Here is a 26,707-nt window from a genome sequence, read left to right as displayed (position 1 = left end):
GCTTAAGGGTGGCGGCATTGGTATGAGAGTTAGTGAGCTCGTGTTTACGAAGGAATGTCACGGTCAGAGCCAAGCATGTCCCAGGAGTACAGAATGTCATTACAGATGCTCTCTCTCGTTTTAAGTGGGATGTATTTCGGAAGTGGGCGCCTCACACGGATACAACGGGGGAGTGTTTTCTGGAACACCTTTGGAGGATTGGACAGAAGCAGAATGGACACTAATTTGGTAGTTGGTTGCTCCAGCTACTTGGAAAGCATACGTAGCAGGATGCGGGATGATGGCCCATTTTTTGCAAGGACAGGGATGGAGGGGAGGGCCGGCTGGGGAGCGTCAGATTGTGCATTTTATAGTGGAGGCTAAGGAATAGGGATATTCTAGATCCGCTGTTAAATCTCGGTTAGCGGGATTCACATTTTTTCAAAAATTGAAAGGATGGGGAAACCTGATGGCGAGCTTTGTAGTGAAACGGGTTATGGGAGGATGGCAGCAGGAGAGAGCGGGGGAAGGGGATAAAAGAAAACCCATAAGGTATTCAGAGTTGATTGACTGCGGCCTTTTATAATGCCATTAAGTCTTTGTGTTTATTGGTGCAAGGGAAGGGAGCCAAGAGATGATTTTGCATCCCTGTATTAATCAGAAATTTATGCACTCCAGTTAGTAGTACTTGTGTGGGTACTTTTGGCAGAATAATTTTCAAAGCAAATGTTACATATCTTCCCTTTCCCTTTTTCTTTGGCTTTTTTCGGAGCTACAAGGATAAATGAGCTGGTGGCAAGTTCCAAGCATAATGCACGAGGTACGGGGTTGATGGTGAACCAGGTGCAGATTCAAGGTGATTCGGTATCAGTATACATTCAGAGATCTAAGATGGACCAGAGAGGTAGAGGTCATTTCCTTAGGTTGTTGCAGCGGGGAATGCTAGTGTGTGTCTGGTGAGAAGAGTAATGGAATATTTAAAGAAACGTCCGAGAGTCGGGGGATCCTTTTTGGTCCACGAAGACGGATTCCCGTTAACTAATTTTCAGTTCACGAGGATCTTAAAAAAGGTTGTGAAAGCATTGGGTTGGGATGCGGAGCGTTATAGTTCCCATTCCTTCCATATCGCCACAGCCACGACGGCGGCTGAATGCGGATGGTCGGAGTGCAAGATAAAAGTAATTTGCTTTCACTTCTTATGTACGAAGATAATGGGGTGGGGGATGGTGGATCAGATTTCATTGAATTTTCTTCTTTTACAGAGCACAGGAGGGCAAGGCAGCAGCAAGGATGTGTCTGGGTCATGGGCCATTCTTTTGTACACTGGGCATACGATAGAGCAGTTGGACGACCGAACGGGGAGCACATGCATTTGGAGAAACGGCAATGGCGGATCCAGTGGTTGAGAAGAAGGGGAATGCGTTGGTCTGAATTGCTGTCTCTCTTGCAAGAGCAGGCGGAGGAATGGAGCTTACCGAGCATTGTATTAATTCACCTGGGGGGTAATGACATTGGGAAAGGGACCTGTAGGGAACTAATTTCTAACATGCGAAAGGATATGGCCAGGGTGATGGGGATGTGGCTGTACGTAAAGGTCGGGTGGGCAGATATAATTATTAGGTGGAAATACAGGGAGGAGTCAATTTGGAAAAAAGGAGTTAAAAAATTAAACAAGCAAATTGGTAGGTGGGTTGTACAAGAAGAGGGGTTCTGGGTGAGGCATGACTGGGCCTGGGAGGTAGGGAAGGGGTTATTCAGAGGAGATGGGGTGCATTTGTCAGATGTGGGAATAGATTTGTTTAATAATGCCTTGCAAGGACTAGAAAAAGCAATTATACAATAAGGGGCCGCAGTAGGGGTACAAGGGTGTCTACTAAGGTCACCCTTGTTTGTGGCGGTAAACCCGAGCCCAAGTTATGTTGTAATAATGTATTGTTAAGTGAGATTGGGGGGGAGGGGAGGAAGAGTGCCGTGTAGTTGGGGGGGGCTGCTACACAGGACAGCCGGTGAGCGAGGGGCTAAGCTCAAGGCCGAAGCTTACCCTCGCTGGGACGAGGCAGGGTAAGTGAAAGGGGGGGGGGGGTCCTATTCCTTATGCCCTACCACTGGAACGTGGTGGTTGAGGCGGAGCAGGAAGCAAATAAAGAAAAGGGGGGGTGTTGGATTGCTAATTGTAAGGGCTCGGGTAATAATAATAATAAACTGCGGCCTTTTATAATGCCATTAAGTCTTTGTGTTTATTGGTGCAAGGGAAGGGAGCAATCTTGCATCCCTGTATTAATGAGAAATTTATGCACTCCAGTTAGTAGGTGTAACTCGTGAGGGTACCTTTGGCAGAATAATTTTCAAAGCAAATATTTACATACCTTCCCTTTCCCTTTGAAAACTGGTGCAACTTGAGGGCGATGTTCCTAGGCTCCCACCATGATTGGGCGGTCACAGGGGAAACTGCATAATTGGCTTATGGCTGCATAAATTGGCAACTTGCCACAAAAAACAGCTGGTACACTTCTTAATTCAATTTTTTAAAGAAAGCTACAGAGTACCTGCCTGCCTTCAGTCTCAGCTCTCCTTCTGTTGTTCCTCTTCTCCCCTTCCTCCTGTCATGAAGTGAACTGTAGGGGAAGGGTGAAGTTGGAGTTGACTGAGAAAGCAGTCAGAATGTTTGACCCCTCAAAGATATGGTTAACCATAAACCAGCTACGAAGACACGGATGTGTTTTTCAGAAGTCTGAAACTGCTGGTGTCATCAGTTCATAGAAGCCTTCATGACCAGCATCACTGCTGATTTCAAATTTGTGCTATTTAACCCCTTTTTATGTCTGTATCAAGTGTCCAATATATGTGCACATATTTTTCTGTGTAATTAACAGTGAGACAGACTACAGATGCTGAGGGCATTTTCAGCATATGGAAGAAGCTCATGTACTCGGAAAGACAAGGATGGTTGCACTGTATTTCCCTGCTTTGAATGGTTATTTGCTTAGCTAGATAAGGTATGAGAATTTTAAAATAAATAAATTTCACTTCAAACAAAAGTGGCATTTTACAGTTAAACGTTTGTATCATATGTCTTTACTTGATTATATAGTTGATTTTTGTACTTGGTAAATTTTGTATAAAGTTTAAATATTGTTTAAAACCATGAATGGTTTTCAATTTAAAAAATGTACTTTTTTTGCATAGTCAGGAGTGAATCTGTGTGCAAAATTAGGAAAATTTACCACAGAATTGCTGCAGAATTTTGAAAAATTGGCCACAGAATTTGCTACGGTAACTCTTGCCCATCCAGCCTGCGCTGTTATTTCTGCCCATACTGATAAGGATATATCTCAGCTGCCAGCTACAAAGCATGACAACTTTATAAGCTATCACTCCCCCTCCTGAAGGGTTTTTGTCATCTTCCTTCTCAGCATGCCACCATCCTGAGCAGGTGAGCATGCGTTTAGTTAACAACCAGTACTCCTCCTTTCCCGTGTCTAACCACGAAGCCAGTTGTTCAAACATCCTCGGTCCTATGTAGCCTGCCAGACAGATCTGGCTACCCGAGCTTCATGTTTAGATCGAGACCTCTAGCCATTACTGCCCGTAGGCTGGGTCAGTGGGAAAACTGATGGAGCTTATTGTGATGATTTTAAAGTCAGTGTTTCACTTTTCCACTTTCACGTGAGAGCCCACTGCCCATTGTAACTTAGCAGGGCTGCCTAGCGCATGGAGTGCAGATCTGGGAAACCTGGAGACTGGGATCTGGAGCTCAGAACTACTGCTTCTTCACTGTCTGACCTTGAGGAGGTCATCTGACTGCCTCATGATTAACCTTGCCCCACTTTACCAACTATTTCTTTCACATGATTAATTTGGACATTACAGCTGCCATGTTTTTGGGCTTGGAGCAGTACCCTGGTTACAGAAACCATTTTTGAAATCTAAGCATGTACTTTTCAAGTTTCCAAGACTCGGACTGGCATGCACATAACAGCTTAGTTATTTGACTTCCATTTAATGTTTGGCCAGTCTGCGGGGATATCCCGCATCCAACCACACTCACCCCAGGATGCTGTCAACCGGTTCCGATGCAGGAATGCCCCCAGTGCTGCAAAGATGCTGTGAGCCTCGCCCCCAATGCTGCTGCCACCCAGAGATCCTGCCAACATCGCTTTGTGGCATGGATGCCACCAGCACCTCCTCGACCATCGCACCGCGCTATTCCTTGGGTGCATGCATGCACAGTGCATGGACCCTTAAAGGCCCCATGGCAGGAAACTGATTCTGGTGCTCCTTGATGACATCCTGCAGCTGGGTACTTAAATCCAGCCAAAGCTCCTGCAACTCGCCTCAGCAACAGGTCAGCCTGCCTGGCAGTGCATATTGCTTCCTGTGCGTTCCTCATTGCCTTACTTGTTCCTGCCTGTTTCCTTGCCTCTTGTCTTACCTGTGGTACCGCATTGTCTGTCCTGCATGCCCTTGGTCCCTGTGTCTTGTCTCCTTGTCTGTCTTGGCCTGACTCCTGCCTTTGACCTTGCTCCGAACTCTGACCATTCCCTTGCCTGCTGCCTGCCTTTGACCTTGCTATGGATATGGGCCACTCTCTTGCTTGGCACCTGCCACTGACTCTTGCTTTGGACCTGGACCATGCCCTGCTCGCTGCCTGCCCTGACCCTTGGTCTGTACCCGGTGACTTTCTTATTGCTGCCTGCCCTTACCTCAGCCCAGACACTCTCCTTGTCTTAGCCCTATGGGACTATTGTCTAACTCCTGCTGGCCCCCGGAACCCAAAGGCTCAACCTGTGGGGAACACGGCTGGTAGAGGTGAAACTCCAGACCAGTCCTAACCCAGGGCACATCTGCCAGCTGGTGGCATGGGCCTTAGGGACCCGCCCTCTAGGCTGCGCTAACCACACACCGCAGCACAAAAGTCCACTTCACTTACACTCCAAACCCTGTTATGAATAAGTCCTTGGTCACAATATTGTCCAATAGTTTTCAGCTATTTGCAGCCTTTGTGAATCAGGAATAGGCTACCACCGACTAGGGATGTGCAGCCGGAAAGTATTCATTGGATTCGGGATACATATTCGTCGGGACCCAGATACGTTGCATTCGTTCAATGGCGCCCCTGATACGTTGATACGTGCATTCGTTTTCCGGTTCCCATTAAAGTCAATGGGGGAAGTATTTGCAGCCTATTTTTGGCTGCAGAATTGGGGTTTTATTATCAATTTTGATGAAACTTCTGGGGAGCAATCATCAGAACAACAAAACAGCTCCAAGGTACTTAGACTGTGGCAAAGTGGCACCAAAGAGGCATGAATAGCCTAAGGTACTTTAAAGGGGCAAAGGGGTACCAGGAGTGCCAAGAAGAGTGCTTTAATAGAGGTGCAAAGCAGCAGCGAGAGTGTAAAAAACACACCACAGCTTCAAAAGAGAGCACCGATAACAGATGCATGAACCCTCGAAGGCAGCATGACAGGCAAAGCGGTAAGGCAAGTGGCATCAATGAAGGAGGAACATAGCAAGCAGAAAGACTAGCACCAACACACTGAGCAACAATGATAGTGGCCAGAACACCACAAGGAGCTGAGTGAGTCATCTGGTGTATGGCAACAAGGCACAGAGGCAGAGGGTAGATACAGGCTGGCTACACCCGGGGAGAGTTTCCTTTCCTTTGTGCAGGAAAGGGCTCCCTAGAATGGGTTCGCCCCTAGAGTGGGGTGTTTCTGTTGGCATCTAGTGAGCTCTCGCTGGTCTTTTAAAATCTGGTAGAGCTAGCAGATATACAAACGAGAATTTTCAAGGCCGAGGCGAGGAGGTTACCATGTAAACAGCAGTTCAACAAGGGTCAGAGGGTAGATACAGGCTGGCTACACCCGGGGAGAGTTCCCTTTCCTTTGAGCCGGGAAGGGCTCCCCGGAATGGGTTGGCCCCTAGAGTGGAGCACGAGCCTTCAAAGCGTGGCGACCTGGAACAGGGACTCACTGTGAGGCATGGTCTCACTGTGTTGTGTTTGCCACAGTCTAAGTACCTTGGAGATCTTTTCTCATTCTGAACATGGGTCAACAGGTGCTAAGAGATAAGCTGCAACAATAGGGAGAGTTCCCTTTCCTTTGAGCAGGAAAGGGCTCCCTGGAATGGGTTAGCCCCTAGAGTGTATAATGGTACAAATTGTTAGGATTTAAGCATTTGCAAACAGATCATGACTTCATAAGCAAGACGGAGGAAGTTCTCTTCTCTGCCCTAAAACTAAAGAAAACAGTTTGTTTTATTTAAGGATTCATGCTGTGAAGGATTACTATTTTGAATTGCCAGAGACTGAGGTTTCCCTTTGCAACGAGGGTTCAGCCGTTAGGACTGGACATAAGGCATGGCCGGACAGGCACAGCATTGGAAGACAGAGGTCAAGCCCACATAGGGATATAAGGCCTGGAAGGACAGGCACAGCATTCGAGGACAGAGGGCAATCCCATGTAGGGACATAAGGCCTGGACGAACAGGCACAGCAGTCGAGGACAGAGGTCAAGCCCACCTAGGGACATAAGGCCTGGACGGACAGGCACAGCATTCGAGGACAGAGGGCAATCCCATGTAGGGACATAAGGTCTGGACGAACAGGCACAGCAGTCGAGGACAGAGGTCAAGCCCACCTAGGGACATAAGGCCTGGACGGACAGGCACAGCAGTCGAGGACAGAGGTCAATCCCACCTAGGGACATAAGGCCTGGACGAAAAGGCATAGCAATCGAGGTCCAACCCTTGTAGGGGCATAAGGCCTGGACCGACAGGCACAGCAGTCGAGGTCAGAGGGCAATCCCACCTAGGGACATAAGGCCTGGATGGACAGGCACAGCAGTCAAGGTCAGAGGGCAATCCCACCGAGGGACATAAGGCCTGGATGAACAGGCACAGCAGTCGAGGTCCAACCCTTGTAGGGACATAAGGCCTGGACGGACAGGCACAGCAGTCGAGGACAGAGGGCAATCCCACCTACGAACATAAGGCCTGGAAGGACAGGCAGGCACAGCATTCGAGGACAGAGGTCAAGCCCACGTAGGAACATAAGGCCTGGACGGACAGGCAAAGCAATCGAGGTCAAACACTTGTAGGGACATAAGGCCTGGACGAACAGGCAAAGCAATCGAGGTCTAACCCTTGTAGGGACATAAGGCCTGGATGGACAGGCAAAGCAATCGAGGTCCAACCCTTTTAGGGACATAAGGCCTGGACACAGGCAGTCAAGGACAGAGGGCAATCCCACCTAGGGACATAAGGCCTGGACGGACAGGCAGACACAACATTCGAGGACAGAGGTCAAGCCCACATAGGGACAAGGCCTGGATGGACAGGCACAGCAGTCAAGGACAGAGGTCAATCCCACCTAGGGACATAAGGCCTGGATGGACAGGTAAAGCAATCGAGGTCCAACCCTTATTTATTATTTATTTATTTTATTTAAAAGCTTTTACTATACCGACATTCGTAGGATACATCACGCCGGTTTACAAAAAACTGAAGCAGGCAGAAATTACAATAAACACGGTGGGGGTAGGAGGAGCAGGCGAGAAGGGGGAGAGGGGGGCAAGAGCAGCTGGAAAGATAAAGAACAGGCGAGTGAGAAGTGACAGGAATGAACAATAAAAGAACAGTAAGAGGAACAGTATATCTGTAACTGTATTCTTAAAAGATAACGTAAGAGGCAAGAAAACATATTTACATAATTTACAATATTTGCTTGGGACATCTCCATGGCGGACGGAGGACAGAAGAGAGGGAGAGAGGGGGGGAGCGGTATGAGAAATTGGTAGGAGGGGTAACACCTCGAAGGCAGCCGGGGTGTAAAGATAGGATCGGAGGAAAGGGAGGGGGAGAGGGAGGAGCGAGTAGGAAGGAGGCACATAAGTAGGGACATAAGGCCTGGACGGACAGGCAAAGCAATCGAGGTCCAACCCTTGTAGGGACATAAGGCCTGGACGGACAGGCACAGCAGTCAAGGACAGAGGGCAATCCCACCTAGTGACATAAAGCCTGGACAGACAGGCAGGCACAGCATTCGAGGACAGAGATCAAGCCCACATAGGGACATAAGGCCTGAACGGACAGGCAGGCACAGCATTCGAGGACAGAGGTCATGCCCACGAAGGGACACAAGGCCTGGACAAACAGGCAAAGCAATCGAGGTCCAACCCTTGTAGGGACATCAGGCCTGGACGGACAGGCACAGCAGTCGAGGTCCAACCCTTGTTGGGACATCAGGCCTGGACGGACAGGCACAGCAGTTGAGGACAGAAGTGAATCCCACTCAGCTCCTCCGTGACATCCTTGAAGGGCTGCAGGATTTTTACCAGCTGACTCATGACTAACCAATCATGATGCCCTAGGGGATTCTGCACACCTATGTCCATTGTACCAGAAAGTTCATGAAGGGGTGTCTGCAGCTCCACTAACCTCTCCAGCATCATAAAGGTGGAATTACACTGGGTGGCAATGTCTTGAATGAGACACTTATGAGGCATGTCCAAATCAGTCTGCTTTTATCAGAGAACCTGCCCCGCCTTCACACTTCTGTGGAAGTGCGCTGCTATGTTCCTGCACTTCTGTATTAACCTATGCAGGTATTCATTCTCTTGGTCATTGGAATCCAATCCCAGAGCTGACTTCATTACCAGGTGCAGAGTGTGTGCAAAACATTGGATGTTCTTATAGTGCCCGTCGTTTATTGTCTTAACCATGTTTGCACCATTGTCTGTGACAAAGAACCCTGCATGAGGAATCCTGTCTCGCTGGTGTAGTTGCCAGCCCTCCAGCAACTGTCTGATGCATGTTAGAATATTGGTTGCGGAATGGGCCTGGTCTGTCAGGTGGGTGTGCAGTAAAGCCCACCTCCACCCTGATACTTGTTCAGTAATAGAGCTGCTGCCTGCCCCTGCCTCAGCCAAGTCCCACCAGTGTGCTGTCAGGGAGAGGTAAGAGTGTGCAGCATTCATGGCAGTCCAGATATCGCAGGTGAAATGCACACTCCCTTGTGCCTTAGCTAGCAGCATTTGGATGCGACTGCGATACTGCTTGTACAGGCTGGGGAGGATATTTCTGCTAAATGTGGTTCTGGAGGGGACTTTGTAATTTGGAACTACGACCTTCAGAAAACACTTGAAACCCACATTCTCCACTAACTGCAAGGGCAATCATTTCTCCAATGTTCCTGGTTACAACTTTTGAGGCTGCCTGACTCCTACCCTGGGATAGCATTACCGCACTCCACCCCATTTCCTCCATGGTGGGTTGTCGCTTCTGCCACATGTCAGGGGGTTGCTGGCCTGCCACCTGACTGCTAGAAGGGGATGAGGGTATGGGCTGACTCTGCTGCTTTTCAACTTCTTTACGCTGCTTGGAAGGGGTCCCCTGACTGGTACTGCCACCATCCCCAGATGGCAGTACTCTTGTTGGGTGTTGCCTCTTCATAGGATGCGTTATGCCAAAATTAGATAGATGTCCCATTTGCTTGCCCACTGAGGAGAAGCAGCCTACCAGGGACAGGATCGCAGGACACGTCAGCAGCCGAGGTAAGCGGGAGATTTAAATCCCTGCCGCTCCTCCCGGCGTCCTCTTCATCCGCGACCGCCGCGATTGATTCACCGCCGCGATCGACTGCAGCCCAGGCCTGCGCAGCCGGCGCTGAAGCCCGTCGGGGCAAGGCCTAGAGTAAAATTAAAGCACTCACCACCGGGGCTCCAGCGACGGCCACGCGGCTCATCCGCTCGTCCCTCCGCTCCGCCCACTGAGGAGAAGCAGCCTACCAGGGACAGGATCGCAGGACACGTCAGCAGCCGAGGTAAGCGGGGGATTTAAATCCCTGCCGCTCCTCCCGGCGTCCTCTTCATCCGCGACCGCCGCGATTGATTCACCGCCGCGATCGACTGCAGCCCAGGCCTGCGCAGCCGGCGCTGAAGCCCGTCGGGGCAAGGCCTAGAGTAAAATTAAAGCACTCACCACCGGGGCTCCAGCGACGGCCACGCGGCTCATCCGCTCGTCCCTCCGCTCCGCCCACTGAGGAGAAGCAGCCTACCAGGGACAGGATCGCAGGACACGTCAGCAGCCGAGGTAAGCGGGGGATTTAAATCCCTGCCGCTCATCCCGGCGTTGCGCACCGGGCGTTGCGCACCGAAGGAGCGCAACAAAGGGGCTTGCCCCTTTGTGGGCCCCTTCGTGCAGCCCCTGAGAGCTCCCCGAGCCCTCGAGCACTCCGTCCTACTCACAACTTACAATCTCAATCAGTAGCCGGCTGGAGTCCCTTATATCCAACGAGGCTCCAGTCGCCGGCCCTTTCACATCTCCTCCTTCATCCCTGCGCCCACCTCGCCTCTCGACGGGGCTCTCACGATCCTCAGAGACAAGAGCCCGCTCACCTCGTGGTGAGCAGTGCAGACGGGAACAAAAGCAAGAAGAAGTACTAACATCAGCAGGGAAACAACAGCAGCAGGAAGAAACATTCTAAAACAAAAAGGGAACTCTCCGCTGCAAGCCGTGAATACAAGCCACGCCACTGATCGACACTAAGCCATTCGGAAGCCGACCGGAGTCCCTTTAAATCCAACGAGGCCCCCGAGCGTCCCAGAGCCAGGGCCGTCTACACCCCCCAAGTCAGCCATTGAAAATCCTCTCCAGTACCGCTAGTGCGTACTCCTAAACATCCAAGATCAGGACAACACATCCAGAGATAAACGGCTTCACCTCTACCCTCATTAGAGCGCCTAGCACATTTCACTCCAAGCGCCAGCAATCACTCTTATCCTAACCCTGTAATCATCACTGCAGTCTTCAGCAAGTTTTCTATCGTCACCCAGAAACCACTCATCAGCAGCCACTCATCCAATCTCCATCTAGCAGCCACTCATCCACCACTCATCCAGCAGCCACTCATCTAATCTTCATCCAGCAGCCACTCTCTAAGCCTCATCCAGCAGCCACTCATCTACCACTCATCCAGTAGCCACTCATCTACTCTTCATCCAGCAGCCACCCCCTAAGCTTCATCAAGCATCCAAGTTCCCTGTAATCCCAACCACAATTCCTGATTTCAAGTAAGAATACAATACTACACACTAGCACCTCAACATGCACCCTATCCCTATACCTACAATCCCCTACACTCCTAAACTCACATCCAACAAACCCAGGATTCTAGGCATCCGACACCAGAGACTGATTCCAATTATGATCTCCCCCATCTCTCAAACGCTAGGATTAACACTATTCACGCTCACACTATTCAACGCCCAATCGATCACAAAAAAACTCCACCTCCTCAATGACCACCTGACGGACAACGACCCCGATATTTGCGCCATTACTGAAACATGGCTGAAATCCACAGACACAGTTCTTTTAAACCAGCTCCCCAACCACCTCCATGACATACATTCAATCCCCAGAACCAAAAAAATGGGTGGAGGGATCCTGCTAGCCACAAAAAAGGGCCTTGGGCTCTCACCACAACTATCTACTACAATAAACAATACTGAAATTGCCTTTTTCAATTCGGACCATCTACAAATAGCCTTAGTCTACTCACCACCAGGAACCTTAGATACAGACCCCTCACCATTAATTGAATTCACAACCAAACATTTCAAGCAGGACAAACCAGCTATCTTGATGGGAGACTTTAACCTACATGTAAACAGCGCTCGTCTAACCCATAACTGCGACATTCTTCTCACAGCACTCAATCAACTAGGCTTCAATCAGATTGTCAAAGACCCCACGCACAAAGCGGGACATTCCCTAGACCTGATCTTTCTCAACGACGGAATAACTTCAACCAATAACCCTACTTGCGTCCCGGTGCCATGGTCTGACCATCACTTCATCTCTGCCGAACTTCAAATTAAAGACCAGCCTCGTCCCATATACCCGGCAACCACTATACGATACAGGAAACCCTGCCCCATAGACAGTCTTAGTAATCTGCTCACCAAAGAACTCGACCGTCTGGATCTCACAGACGCTTCCTCAGCTATCAACTCCTGGCTCAAGATAACAAACGAGGTCGCAGATCTATCCTGTCCCTCCATCACCAAATCCCTGAAACCACCCCAAGCCAACAGACATCCGTGGTACACTCCGACACTTAAAGCCCTCAAACAAGAACTTCGGAAAAAGGAAAACAGTTGGCGCAAGTCTCCTTCCACCATCACAACGCTAAACTATAAATCCCACCTCAACACATATAGATTAGCCATCCTCAAGGCCAAAAAAGACTTCTTTGCAAAAAAAATCCACAACTTCGCACTTGACTCCAAAGCCTTATTCTCATTTGTATCTTCCCTAACGAAACCCTCTCCACCTATCATCCCGGATGAACAAGCAGCCAACAAAGCCTCGGAACTTGCAATCTACTTTGACAAAAAGATCACCAACCTCCTCAAGCCAATCTCCACCCAACAGCCAACAGCAACGCACCCTAACATCTCTTCACATAACAAAGAATGCAGCTTATCATCGTTCGAGACCCCATCATCATTGGAAATCGAAATTATTCTCAATAAGCTCAAACCCTCTTCTCACCCACTGGATACTATACCCTCCAATCGTCTGCTATCGACTCCTAACACCATTTCTAAAGCATTAGCAGACATCATCAACTGCTCTTTAACTCAAGGAAAAGTCCCAGATCAACTCAAAATAGCCATTCTGAAACCTTTACTAAAAAAACCTAATCTCTCAACGGACGACCCTGCAAACTTCCGCCCTATCGCTAACCTTCCCCTGATCTCAAGAGTGATGGAAAGATTCGTCAACAAGCAACTGTCGGAGTACCTGGAGGAGAACAATATACTCTCCCCTTTCCAGTTTGGTTTCAGGAAATCGCAAAACACAGAAGCATTACTCGCATCGTTATCTGACACCATCCTCCTCAATCTTGAAAGAAAACAACCATACCTTCTCGCCCTTCTCGACCTATCCGCCGCATTTGACACAGTCAATCATGCCATCCTTCTCGAACGGCTATCCGATATAGGAATTCAAGGAGAAGCTCACAGCTGGTTTCAATCGTTCCTGGAGAATAGATTCTATAAAGTCAAGATTAATAATGAAGAATCACCTCCTATTAAATCAACACGAGGAGTACCACAAGGATCATCTCTCTCCCCTACGCTATTTAATATTTACCTGCTTCCACTCTGCCACCTACTCTCCAGCCTCAAGCTAAAACATTATATTTTCGCTGATGACATTCAGATACTCCTTCCCATCACAGAATCACTGCAAAAAACTTGGGCACATTGGAATAATTGTTTACAATCTATCAATACTCTGCTATCCAGCCTGAACCTCATACTTAATTCAAATAAAACAGAAATCCTCATCATCTCGCCAGACGAAAACCATACTCTCATCAACTCCCAAAGCGCAACACAATTCGCAAAATTATCCATTAACCACTCCCCCTCCGTCAGAGACTTAGGGGTGCGTCTCGACAACAAATTCAACCTTAAATCCTTTGTTATCAACACAACTAAAGAATGTTACTTCAAACTTCAAGTGCTAAAAAATCTGAAACCACTCCTCCACTTCATTGACTTCCGTCTAGTAGTCCAGTCTTTAATTCTGTCTAAGTTAGACTACTGCAACTCTCTATTGCTATGTCTTCCAGTCTTATCTACAAAATCCCTACAGATGGTGCAGAACTCTGCGGCGAGGTTACTCACCAACACAAATAAAAGAGCCCACATCATACCAATTCTCCACAGCCTTCACTGGCTTCCTATAAAAGCCAGAATTACCTTCAAGACATTATCAATGATCCTCAAGGATATTATGGGCATCGCCCACCTAAATCTAAACTCGCAACTCCGCCCTCACACATCACAAAGACCTATCAGATACAATTACAAAGGTTCCTTATATGCTCCCCCGATCAAAACTTCACTAACTAAAAGAGCACTCTCCACAGCCGGGCCCACCCTCTGGAACTCATTACCGCCGGATCTACGCCAAGAGACATGTCATCTAACTTTTAAGAAAAACCTAAAAACATGGCTCTTCCGGCAAGCCTATCCAGAATCGCAGGAACACTCCGACACCGGTCAAAGAGCAAAATAGTCCACTATAAGTTTCACTATAAGTTCCACTATAAGTTCCACGACCGCCCATACCCCCTCAAGGCCCTATTACGCCTGATCTGGACAGACCACGTGTTTTAAAAAGACTCCTTTGTTGATGCATTAGTTCTCTAGCTCATGTATTCTCATGTTTTTTGCCCATCAACAATGTTCTCCGTTACCTGTATATCCCTATTTAGCCTACCCTCTTTTTTAACTATTCCCTACATTTATTCATGTTATTTTGACGAGTTATTGTTGTCTATTTAATATTTAATATTTAATAATTATGTTCTTATGTTCAGAAACTCTGTTTAATGTAACGCCTCAACCGCGACAGTTTTGTTCTATGTAAACCGACCTGATTTGATATTCGTATTGAGAAGGTCGGTATATAAAAATCCTAAATAAAAATAAATAGCCCTGCCACAGTAATTACACTGAGCAAAATACGGGTCATCCGTCACTTTAAAGTGGCTCCAGATCACAGATGTCTTTCGTGATCCTCCCTTCTGTATAGCCTTGGGGGTGGATGCTGGCGCACTGGAGCTTTACTAGTAGGCGCACCCTGAGAAGCAATGCCAGGGGCCTCAGTCACCCTCTGTGCCTGCACTGACTGCTCTTCCTCCTCATCAGTTTCATCTCTCCCCTGCTGCACTGAAGTGGAGGCTAAGACAGGACTAACTGATCTTCCTAAAACGTCATCAGCTATTACTTCTTCCGTTTCTGATAAGAATCCCACACAAGATGATTCTTCATCTGAATCAGAATGAAACAGTGCCTGCGCTACATTGTCATTGCTTAGTCGAAACATCTGTCCCATTGCTGCTTTTGGGTGTCGACATTTTGTCTGGCATGACTCGGCCTCCCCTTCCCTCACCTCCAAAACTACAGGGTCAGAAACAGGTGGTGGCGATGCATCATGTTTAGATTTCATTTTATTCCATTTATTAGATTGCAACAGGTCCCTTTTTAACTTTAATGGGGGACTGGCACTAGTGCCTTTTGAAGTGCCTCCTCTGCCAGTCCCAATCACTTGACTACTTCTAGCTTTCCCTGACATTATGGATTTAATGTCACTGCCTAGTGCCTACTGGCTGCCCACTGTCACAGTGCCTTGCTATGCACTAATGTAATGTGTGTGGTGTGCGCACACACACAGCTTGCTTGTAAACACAAAAGAGGCAGACTGGGGATTTCACTGCAGAGACTATCCCAATAATAAGGTTCAGTCTGTTAAACTAACCACTGCCCACTGTCAAAGTGCCTTGCTATGCACTAATGTAATGTGTGTGGTGTGCACACACACACAGCTTGCTTGTAAGCACAAAAGAGGCAGACTGGGGATTTCACTGCACAGACTCTCCCAATAATAAAGTTCAGTCTGTTAAACTACCCACTGCCCAATGTCACAGTGCCTTGCTATGCACTAATGTAATGTGTGTGGTGTGCACACACACACAGCTTGCTTGTAAGCACAAAAGAGGCAGACTGGGGATTTCACTGCACAGACTGTCCCAATAATAAAGTTCAGTCTGCTAAACTACCCACTGCCCACTGTCACAGTGCCTTGCTAGCCCAGAGGGTGAATTAAACAAAATGGCACTGCTAGCAGCTTCTCTCCCTGGCACAGAAAGACCGTCTCAGATCACCTAAATAAACTGCTTAAAAAACAAACAGGGCTATTTTGCACAGCAGTAAAATAAAGAAATATCTTTTTCTCTTAAGTAACTAGCCTAACTAGCAACTGAATAGAGATTTCTGAACTCAGACTAGCTCAGAGTGTAGCCACCTTCCGCAGAGACCACCTCCCCATACCACCCCTGCAAAGAAAGTGCGTGGCATGCCACGTGCTTAAGTATATATAGTGCTGGGTCATCAGGAAAATCGTCACCGAGCACTGAATGACAGCGCGACTGGCTGCATTCGGTGCATTTCACAAAATGTTATCGCTGATATGCTGCATTCCGGTATCCGTGCCAACCTGTTCGACCCACTCTGACTGGGCTGTGAGGTCACTGATGACTCACAGGAAAGGGCTGGTTTTTGGCTCTGGATACACCCAAATGGCGTCCTCCAATTGCAAATGGCGGTGAAGAAAAGCGCACGCCATTCTGTGGTTGCTATCAGTACAAAAAGTACTATGTAATATTTTCAAGGTTTCATTTTCCAAGAAATTAAAATAAGCTGGTACTAAAACTAAGGGTCCAACCAATGGAAAATCTGTTTACAGATCTGTTTGAGCTACAACGAAGGCAACTCCCATTTCTCAATGCTTTGTGGACTTTGTTGCTCATTTCTGGTTATCTGAGATTTTATCATTAATGATTCTGACTCCAATAAATGCAACTTGTCAACAAGTTTCTTCTTTTTATAAGCAGCTTTATTTTTCCTTCGTTTTCATCTCTTGGGGTGAGTGCACAGCTTACCGGGGTTCTCTCTCTCATACTCTTACCTATGGAAAGAGCAGTGAGCCTATGACATTCTCCAGCCAGGCTTTTCCAAGCATAGACACTAATATCTGAGAAAGATCTCCGCCAGCAGATTTAGAAGAGAAATAGGAAGATTATGAAAATATTCTGATTGAGGTACGGGAAACGTTTCAGAGGCAGAAAGTGGAAAAATAGTCCTAAGGGGTAGTGGGAATCTGCCTAGGCACAGTAGTCTAATAGCCTCGTTCGGCTACTGAGGAATCTGGTTCCTCACCTGATCAACACTGTTTTTAAAAAACTATTAGTATTAAAAGGAACAGTTGAAGCTGTGAAAAGATTTGCTTCAGAAACGAATAAGGAAATGGTTTGTCATCTTCACTTGTTCATAAGCTGAGCTGAGTTATATCTTGTTTAAACTAAATATGTATTTTGTATTTTATTGATGTATTATTGTATTAACAAGCCGTTAAGCCCGTAACAACGGGCTACATTAAAAATGTTGTTTTCGGTTCGGTTTTTGGAAACGGCACTCTTCTAACTTCTTCTCCCTCACTCCCTCTTCCCCTCGCTCATTCCCCTCGGTCACTCACCCCTCTTCCTCCACTCACCTCTCTTCCCTCCCCTGCCCCCACTCAAACTCCTTTCCCTCAGTCTTACTCACCCTCTTTCTCCCACTGCCTCCCTCCCCTTTCACTGAAATCCCCTTCCCTCACTCTCACCTCCCCCCCTCATTCTCACTGCCACTCCCTCCCCTTCCCTCCTCAGTCATTCCCCACTCTCTCCCAATCCCATCCCTCACTCTCATCCCCTCTCATCCCCTCTCAGTCACTACGCTATGTGACTCACTCCTTCCCCTGCGGCACGGCATGTCTGTCAGAGCTCTCCACATTCCTGCCGTCCCAACTCCCTCCCCCCCCCGCCCCCCCCCCCCCCCGATACTCCTTGTCCGCGCACTGAACTCGTGCCGCTTCTCGTCTCCATGGAGAGAGATGCACAGCAGGTCGGTTAGAGGTCTCTGTTCCGCGCATGCACGGTAGAGCTGCTCTCTACTCTGCATTTGCGGGCCGTCGGTCAGAGCCCATTTATATTGTAGATGATGTATTTATTGTATTATTTTCTTATCTAAACTTCTTTGTTCAAGGAAAACAGTTTATACATGTAATATAACTTAACATAACAAACATCCACAAAGTCCAGTGGGTACTGGCAGGGTTGCTAAAGTCAGTGTCTGACATTTATTTACACCCATAGTCCACCAACAGGAATTCAGCAGCAGCTCAAAGGGATGGGCCAGCCAAGTTGAAATGTTAAAGGTAATCAGGAGATGCAAACATTCCTTTCCATTCAAGAGCATGCACACTAACTTAATTTGCATAGAAATTTAATTACAGGTAACTTACTTCTGCAGAGTTTTTGCTTTTATCTTCTTGTTTCCTGTGGTCCAATAGTAAAATATGCAAATGTCACCAACAGGATTGACCTGAATCCTGCTAATTTCTCCTGACATTCCTAACCAGTGAATAAAAGTCAGCCATTGTAATCTGGCATGCCAAAGCTCCAACTCTTTGGGGATGGCTACTTTCAAAAGCCATTTACCCAGGTGAACATGGTTTTGTTCAGGTAAAAAGGGCTGTCTCAAAACCCAGTTAAAAGTATGCATGGAGATCCACACCACATGTTCTTTTAGCCGGGATAAGCGGAGGTGCTCTCAGTGGCCTGTTTTGGGTGGGATTAGCAAGGCTGATTTTAGGAGGGAGTGAGGGCCAGCGCGAATCAACTGCAGTGGGACCCTGGAATACTGACATGCATGACTCAATCCCCAAGCCGACAGGAAATTATATTGCTAGGGATGAGGCTACCACGATAGCATGGCATACTCCAAAATATGGGGCCCAGGGAAATTGCCCCTATTTGCCCCCCTATGGATGGCTCTGGGGATTAGGAAATAGCGAATGTGCGCTGTACGATCTTTTCCAGCACAAAAAGCAGGGCAGAGTCTATGGCCCAGTTGTGCCCGGGGGCAATTTTCAATGGGAAAGTACCCAGGGAGTCTCTACCCTGGGGGACTGTTTTGAAAATTGCCCCCCGAATATATATAAAGATGCAATTAACAATATTAAAATGATGAAAAGAGAAGGCCTCACTTAAATTATGTTTAAAAAATTAATTTGGGGTCAGCCCGGTGGCTAGTCAGTGGTAGTGCTCAGCACTATGGGTCTGATTCCCATGCCAGTTCATTGGGGATGTTGCGGAGGCAATCATCCAAGGAAAGGATAGCCTAAACTATTCCAGACTTAGTGGCCATGCTTACTTGCTTCCCAGGGAGCCACAGTCCAAGACCTCTAGAAGACCATTGTGGTAAAGGCTGGATATTATATATATGCTGGGAGGAGGGGGATATAAAATAGGGGTAAAATCCCCCAGGCATTTGCATAGGAAGATTCATGGCTCACCCAGTTCCAATTGAGAAAGAAAGCAGCAGGAAGATGCTAATGGGCTGAAAGAAGGAAAGAAAGGAAGGATGAGGATAACCAGGACCTCTTCTTTTCCATTCTGCTAACCCAGACATGGCCCCATGTGGCAAGTTCCTGTATGCACACATCTCACGTCGCTGGTTCTTTCTTCTACCGCACAACTTTGATTGTGGGACATGCTCTTCACTGCACTGTAAGAGACTCCTAGCTGTGGATGGCACACAGTGCGGGCACTAGATCATTTGCTCCAGAAATAAAACAGCACAGAGAAAAAGAAACAAGCATGAGGCAACAGAGAGAACTTTTTCTACTCAGTTATGTGTGGGCTTTACTGTCAGCTCCCAGCTGACAGTAAAGCCCACACATAACTGCAAGCAGCGATAGAGGTCTCTATCGCTGCTTGCAGTTATGTGTGGGCTTTACTGTCAGCTGGGACTTCTAAAGCTTTGTCTTCTAAAGGTAAAGGTCTCTATCGCTGCTTGCAGTTATGTGTGGGCTTTACTGTCAGCTGGGACTTCTAAAGCTTTGTCTTCTAAAGGTAAAGGTCTCTATCGCTGCAAGCAGCGATAGAGACCTTTACCTTTAGAAGACAAAGCAATTCAATATTTCCAAACAAGCAGTAACCCCGGTTTTGGAAGTCACAATAAAATTAAGCTTCACTTTTTAATGAATTAAAAAGAAAACCTCTTTCTGGAGGTCAGTTACTTCCACTATGAGAGTTTATGGAGATTTTGGCAGAACTTTTTCTTTTTAAATAAAATCCTTCCAAAATGAAGTTAGCTGGGACTCTGGGTGGGAATGAAAGTTTCCATTATTTATCAAAACACCTGTGCTAAATAATGACCTTAATCCAGCAAGAAAGGTCAATGTGTTCCATAGCCCATATACCGTCCCACTTCCTCCAAGCCTTGCCAGGTTTCCATGTCTGAGGTACAAAGGACAGCACCGCACAAACCAGGTTTGCAAATCTGGAGCCATAAGATGAAAGAACAGGGTCAAAGGGATGTTACAGTGACATGAATTCAGCCACCCAGGCTGCTCTTGCCAACTGTTCAAAGGCCAGAATGCAAAATTGAACACTGCCAATCTTGCCATATGCTTGCTCCGTAAACATAGGGAAAGCCTTATGGGAGAAAATAAAAAGGACTTCACTGTAGGGTTTGCATTTCTTTTCAAAGCTTCTGTAATCTTTTGAGATACACACTCAGAAGCTGAATTAGCAGAAGTTTGTAGCTTGTGACTTTCATCTCAGAGAAAGTTTGATTTTAAGAAAAGGCAGTTTCTCAATTTGAAGTAGTTCTTCAATTAATAGTCTGAAAAGTCAAATTTCGAAGTCATGCCTATAGCCCCACTTGTGCTCCAGAGCCATCTGAGAAAGAGCATATCTACATTTCAGAGCAACAAATAAACTTCCATCCCAATCATTCTCTCTGCTCGCTCTGCCAACTGGTTTGGGTACTTGGAAACACTTGAAATGAATGCTTCCTCAAACTGTTCTGGCATTTCAGTGAATTAGCTGAACCCACAGGACTAGCTGCCTGGTGCGAATGGAAATGACAAGACTGTCATAAGAACATAAGATAAAAATTGCCATACTTGGTCAGACCGAGGGTCCATCAAGCTCAGTATTCTGTTTCCAATAGTGACCAATCCAGGTCACAAGTACCTGGCAGGATCCCAAATGGTGGATAGATCCCATGCTGCTTATCCCAGGGATAAAGTGGGGGATTTTCCCAAGTCTATCTGGTTAATAACATTTATGGAGTTCTCCTCCATGAACTTGACCAAACCTTTTTTAAAGCAATGTATGCTAACTGCCTTTACCACATATTTTGGCAATGAATTACAGAGCTTAATTGTGCATTGAATGAAAAAGAATGCTCTCTGATTTGTTTTAAATGTGCTATTTACTAACTTCATGGAGTGTCCCCCTAGTTTTTGTCACAAGTCTAAAAGCTAGAAATGTGCTCTTAGATGTTCACAATCATATAAGAAAATCATGTTCTCTGTGTATTGCTTAGGACTGGAAAATAACACAACTTAGCACACAGTAATAACTTTAATCCATTAAAAACTGGACTGCCAAGTCATTCTGTTTCAGAGTTTGTAATTTAAGCAATTCTACTACAATTGGGGTGGGTAAGAGGGGCAAGGGGGAACAATCATATTTAGAACAGTATCCCAAAGTACTTTATGTGAAATGGGACCTGATTGGTTTAAGTGTGCAGACTGACATTTGTAACAACTGGATCCTGTGAAAGGGAGGTAATTTGTAACATGGCAACTCCCCAAGGATTGGGGAAATTACCGAAGAAATTTCAATTTAAAAACACTAATAGGTGAGGACCAGCCCAGTGGCTCACTGGTAGTTCTGCGTGCTGGGGGAGATCCAGGGTCCATTCCCCGGCTTGGCTTCTGCTCTGCGGGCCGGCTGTGGACGCAGCATTCATAGGCCACGGGGACAGGGAGTTCCAACAGCTTAGTGGACAGCTTTTATGGCCCACATCAGCTGGGCTCTGGAGGGAGCAATGGTCTGTGGCCCAACATGTCCAAGACCATCTATGATGACCAGACTGAGTTGGGAGGGTAATATAAAAAATGAGTGTCAAATCCCGGGTAACTGCGAATGATGCTCATGGCACCACAGCTCAAGCAGGGGTGGTTCCAACTGAGCTGGAAGCAGGAGGAATCTGCCAGGCCCATATTAATTAAAATGGTATCCTCTGAGCATTACTGCTCACTCTGTGTGCACTACACAGGGTAGTGAGGATGTGCTTTCATTTGAAACAAAATAGGAAGTTTCAGTAAAATTTCTTATTTCATTTCCTTTTATTTTCAAAACAAAATAAAAGAAAAAGGAACAAAATGTCATTTGTGTTTGATTTCATTTTAAAAAGAATCTGCCTCCAAACTCAACCCCCCCCCCCCCAATTCTGATCGAGGCCCCTTCTCCCATCCGCCCAACATACAAAAATTGATTCATACCCCTGGACCCCCTCATCTTACCCAATCCATAGAAACATGACAGCAGAAAAAGACCATATGGCCCATCTATTATGTCCTTAGAGTTCCCATCACTTCTTCAGAGATCCCCTGTATTTATCCCATGCTTTCTTGAATTCAGATACTGTTTTTGTCTCCACAACCTCTACTGGGAGGCTGTTCCAAGCATCCACTACCCTCGCTGTAAAGAAATATTTCCTAAGATTACTCCTGAGTCTACCCCCTTTCAACTTCATTGTATGACCCCCTCATTCTAGAGCCTCCTTTCCATTGAAAGAGTCTCACCTCCTGTGCATGGAAACTTTTGAGATATTTGAATGTCTCTATCATATCTCCCATATCTCATCTTTCCTTCAGGGTGTATATGTTTAGATCTTTAAGTCTATCCCCATATGCTTTAGAACAAAGACCACTGACCATTTTAGTAGCCACCCTCTGTTCTGACTCCATCCTGTTTATATCCTTTTGAAGGTGCTATTTCCAGAATTGTACCAGTACTCCAAGCGAGGTCTCACCAGGGACCTATACAGGGGCAATATCACCTCCCTTTTTCTGCTGATCATTCCTCTTCCTATGCAGCCAAGCATTTTTCTAGCTTTCACCGTCACGTTATCCATCTGTTTCGCCACTTTAAGATCATCAGATACAATCACCTCCAGGTGCCACTGTTCTTTTGTGCGTAGAAGACTTTCACCTCCAATACTGTATCTCTCCCTCATGTTTTTTTGCATCCTAAATGCATTAATCTGCATTTTTAGCATTAAAACTTAGGTGCTAGACCCTATACTATTCCTTGAGCTTTCTAGAGCCCTTCTCATGTTTTCCACACCTTCCTGGCTGTCTACCCTGTTGCATATTTTAGTATCATTGGTTTAAATGGGTCAACAGCGATCCTCCCCCAGAGGTACTGTATTTCAAAACGGTGACGGCTGATGCAGAAATGATGCAGGGAGTGCTGGACTGGGATCTATAACTCACTACTGCTTTTCAATCAGCCCGCACATGGCCCCCAAGAATGGCAGGGCCCAGTGCAGTCACACTGATTACTCTAGCCTTAAACTAGCACCATAAGGCAGTTTCCACAGTTCATATTGTGACAGAAAGGTGCACAACTTCATCAGGTAGAGATACGTTATGTTTTCTCAAAGGCTGAGTTTAGTTTTTAATAGGACTGTTCCACAGAAAGGTTCCCAGTGCTTACGGAAGATCCAAGTCTAACTGCTAGAGAACAATCAAAACCTGTTTCACCAGGGCCGGCTTTTGGGTAGAATGAGCAGGGCAGTCGCCTGGAGCACCCTATGACAAGGGGAGCCGCCAGCTCTGGGTCATAACCAACAATGTTCCCTGTGGTGCAAGCATGTATGGCTGAGTAGGGTTCCTTAAGCAGCTACGCATACCGCACCTCAGACTGTGGAGACACAAACCCGGCCCTGGTGGGAGAGTGGGAAGAGCAGTGGGAGCCTATCCTGTCACTGCCTGTTTGTGCCAGCCCTGTGTATATGTTCAGAGCTCATGGGCTGGCACTTTCTGCATGCCAATCTTGTGCATCATGAGATCAGCATACAGAATGTGCTGACCTGTGAATTTTGATCCATGCGCGCAGGGCCAGCACAAATGGGGAGGAATGATGGCAGCAGCTCTGCCTCTAAACAGGTATTGTGCTCAGGGAGGAGGCAGGAGGAATGAGCAGATGAGGGGGAGGCAGGAGGAATTTCTGAGAAGAAGGAAGGGAAATGCACAAGACATGCTGGGGGACGAGGTTAAGAGACTGGGAGGAGGATATTGCGGATGGTGGGGGGAATTTAAGGGACAGGGGAGAGGCTACTGAGGGAAGAGGCAAATGCTATGAAGGGAGTAAGAGGCAGGGGCAAAGATTCTGGTGGAAGGGAATAAGAAGCAGGGGTGAATGCTGGGGAATTAAGGAGGTTGGGGGTCCAGGGAGAGGGGTTGGATGCTGGGAGAGGAGGGAACTTGCCCCCACTACTAATATGTAGAGAAAGCTTCTGTAAACCCTTGCCCCAACTAATCCACACCAAGGATTGGGGAGCAGGGATCCGCTGGGGGTGGGGGGCATTATGAACAGTATTTATTCAGGGCACCATTTGCCCTAGAGCTGGCCCTCTGTATCACACTCTCAATCCTTTGATTCTTTCTTACTGGCTGCAGTTGTTTTCCAGGCACTGCTTCTATCTATAGACAGGGCAATGAGCCTACAAGTATCTGATGCCCATAAACCAATTCCTTCTCTGCCTCATGCTCCACCTTCCTCACTTTCTCTAATCTCTCTCTGCTCTCCTGTGCCCTTTGCTCCATTCAGTGCTTCTTTCCTGCAGAGAGGCTCGCCCCATGTGATGACCCTCTTATCGCCCTGTAACAGTCTTCCCTTCTTTTTTTTTTTTTTTATATTTAAATCTTTTATTGGCAATAACATGCATCCTAAACACAAACCGCTAGTATGAAGTAGTAAAAACCAGTACATAACTTGATAGTAGCCAGCTGAAAAATCAACACCAGTATATAAATGTCCCCAAGTCCCCCCCTCCCCCCATAGAGGTGTACAGCCAAATGCAGATAATAGAGGACCATGCACAGAAAGTCATATGGAGATCACAAGGCACAAGCTTCCCTAAAGCATTTTATGTTAATTTATACGTCTGCTATGTGTTATAGTCACATTGGTGAAATTGCATGTTGCAGAGAGAAAAAAAAACTTTTTAAATCTAAGACATCACAGTTTTACAGGTACTGCATAAATTCTATGCCAGGAGACTGACACGTATGAGATATTACAGCAGGCTCTGTTCTTGTTAGAAATACAGAAATATGGGTGAGGCTGTGCGGTTTCCTGGCTGAGCACCTCTGTGTATCTCCATGCAGAAACTGGTATACCGGCATGCTGAAGACTAGATGCAAGAAGCTTAGTTTCCCTTCCAGTTTTTCCAGATCCCTTCTGTTGGGATAGTGATATATTGTTGTGATGCTGTTTATGGAAGGTCATTGCAACATTCATTGTTGATTGAAAGACCTTTTAAGAGAAGATATTCGGATCATCAGCGCACTGCGACACACAGTGAAACCCACCTGGATGAATGCCTGTGAAAGGAAAAGAGCTATGCAAAAGAGTGGCGATGGCTCCTGTAACACAGTGAACTCCTGCCTGCCGAAGGACATCTTGTATCACACTTTATAATAGCACCCAAAGGGCCTGATGTACCTCACTTTTTTCCCCTGTAGACACAATCGGAGAAAAGCCTTCATAAATCAGGCCCAAATTCTGCTCTAGAAACCCCTTTTATAGTAAATAAGTTTCCTTCCAGCTCGACTGCTACAAAGGAGGAGAGGAAGCCCTCGCCTTTGATGGTATCTAGTCAGAAATGTGCTGAAGCCTTTTCCGGAGAACATCTGAGAAACTGCATGTTGGACACATGGACAACACTCAGAAAGATGGTTCGGGTTTGAAGCTTGTGAGAAGTAACAAAAGCACTAAGGGTTCAGTTCTTGTTACTGCTCATTGAGCTCAGGAACTAATGCAATGAAAGAGCTCCATGACAGGATTCAGGCTGCTTTCAAGGTCAGACTCTCTGTTCTGAGGTGGAGGACTTGAATTCCAATATATTTTTATTACAGAAAGCTGAAAGGGGAGGGGGGTTATTAGATTTTGGATGAGACAGAAGCAGGAGGAGAGCTATTAGATTCTGGGCAATGGTGAGGGAGAAGGCCCTCTTCCTCGCTCAGAATCTAATAAAGGGGGAGGATACTTATTAACTTTCAGGTAGGTATGACTGAAGAAGAAATTACAAAGCCATAAATAAAGAGTTTAAACACAACATATAAAAGGACAGGTGATATAAAAGCATATTTCCAGTGCACCCAAATAGGAAATACAATTGGAAATAAATCTCTTGTGGTAACAAAACTGTTGCATTCATAGCATATCAAAGCAAAGCACATTTCATAGTAACACATTAATATTATAAAAAATGGAAGACAAAGACCTACAACTGCTCAGCAGGTGTCTAGAGTTGTCACTGCCACGCCATGCAGGTTACTCCCAAACAAAAATGTTACAGCAAAAGTTACCACAGGTTTCTTCCTTTCCACCTTCTAGCCTCCAGGGATCCTCTGTGTAAATCTGATGTCCTGTTGAATTCCATTATCATAAGAACATGCCATACTGGGTTAGACCAAGGGTCCATCAAGCCCAGCATCCTGTTTCCAACAGTGGCCAATCCAGGCTACAAGTACCTGGCAATTATCCAAACACTAAGTATTTCCCATGCTACTGATGCTAGTAATAGCAGTGGCTATTTTCTAAGTCAACTTGATTAATAGCAGGTAATGGATTTCTCCTCTAAGAACTTATCCAAACCTTTTTTAAACCCAGCTACACTAATTGCACTAACCATAACCTCTGGCAACAAATTCCAGAGTTTAATTGTGCGTTGAGTGAAAAAGAACTTTCTCCGATTAATTCTAAATGTGCCACATGCCAACTTCATGGAGTGCCCCCTAGTTTTTCCACTATCTGAAAGAGCAAACAACCAATTCACATATACCTGTTCTAGACCTCTCATGATTTTAAACACCTCTATCATATCCCCCCCTCAGCCGTCTCTTCTCCAAGCTGAAAAGTCCTAACCTCTTTAGTAAGAACATAAAAACATAAGAAATTGCCATGCTGGGTCAGACCAAGGGTCCATCAAGCCCAGATCCTGTTTCAAAC

The 26,707-nt window shown here is 46.6% G+C and overlaps 2 long non-coding RNA genes across 4 annotated transcripts in view; both read right to left on the bottom strand.

Moving 5' to 3' along the window:
• The window catches only part of LOC115098629, an 87,948-nt gene extending 85,375 nt beyond the window's left edge, over positions 1-2,573 (bottom strand). Inside the window, exon 1 of one of the 2 annotated variants that reach the window (XR_003858564.1) lies at positions 2,526-2,573. This is a non-coding gene — a long non-coding RNA (uncharacterized LOC115098629). The remainder of the gene's footprint in view (positions 1-2,525) is intronic. The other variant, XR_003858563.1, reaches the window with a different exon arrangement.
• Positions 2,574-24,368: 21,795 nt separating this feature from the next.
• LOC115098628 overlaps positions 24,369-26,707 on the bottom strand; it is a 51,005-nt gene continuing 48,666 nt past the window's right edge. Inside the window, exon 3 of one of the 2 annotated variants that reach the window (XR_003858560.1) lies at positions 24,369-25,077. This is a non-coding gene — a long non-coding RNA (uncharacterized LOC115098628). The remainder of the gene's footprint in view (positions 25,078-26,707) is intronic. The other variant, XR_003858561.1, reaches the window with a different exon arrangement.

Source organism: Rhinatrema bivittatum, chromosome 9 (genome assembly GCF_901001135.1).
Source record: "Rhinatrema bivittatum chromosome 9, aRhiBiv1.1, whole genome shotgun sequence".
Lineage (NCBI taxonomy): Eukaryota > Metazoa > Chordata > Amphibia > Gymnophiona > Rhinatrematidae > Rhinatrema > Rhinatrema bivittatum.
The sequence above is the reverse complement of the archived record's forward strand: the minus strand, read 5'-3'. Positions and strand labels throughout refer to the sequence as shown.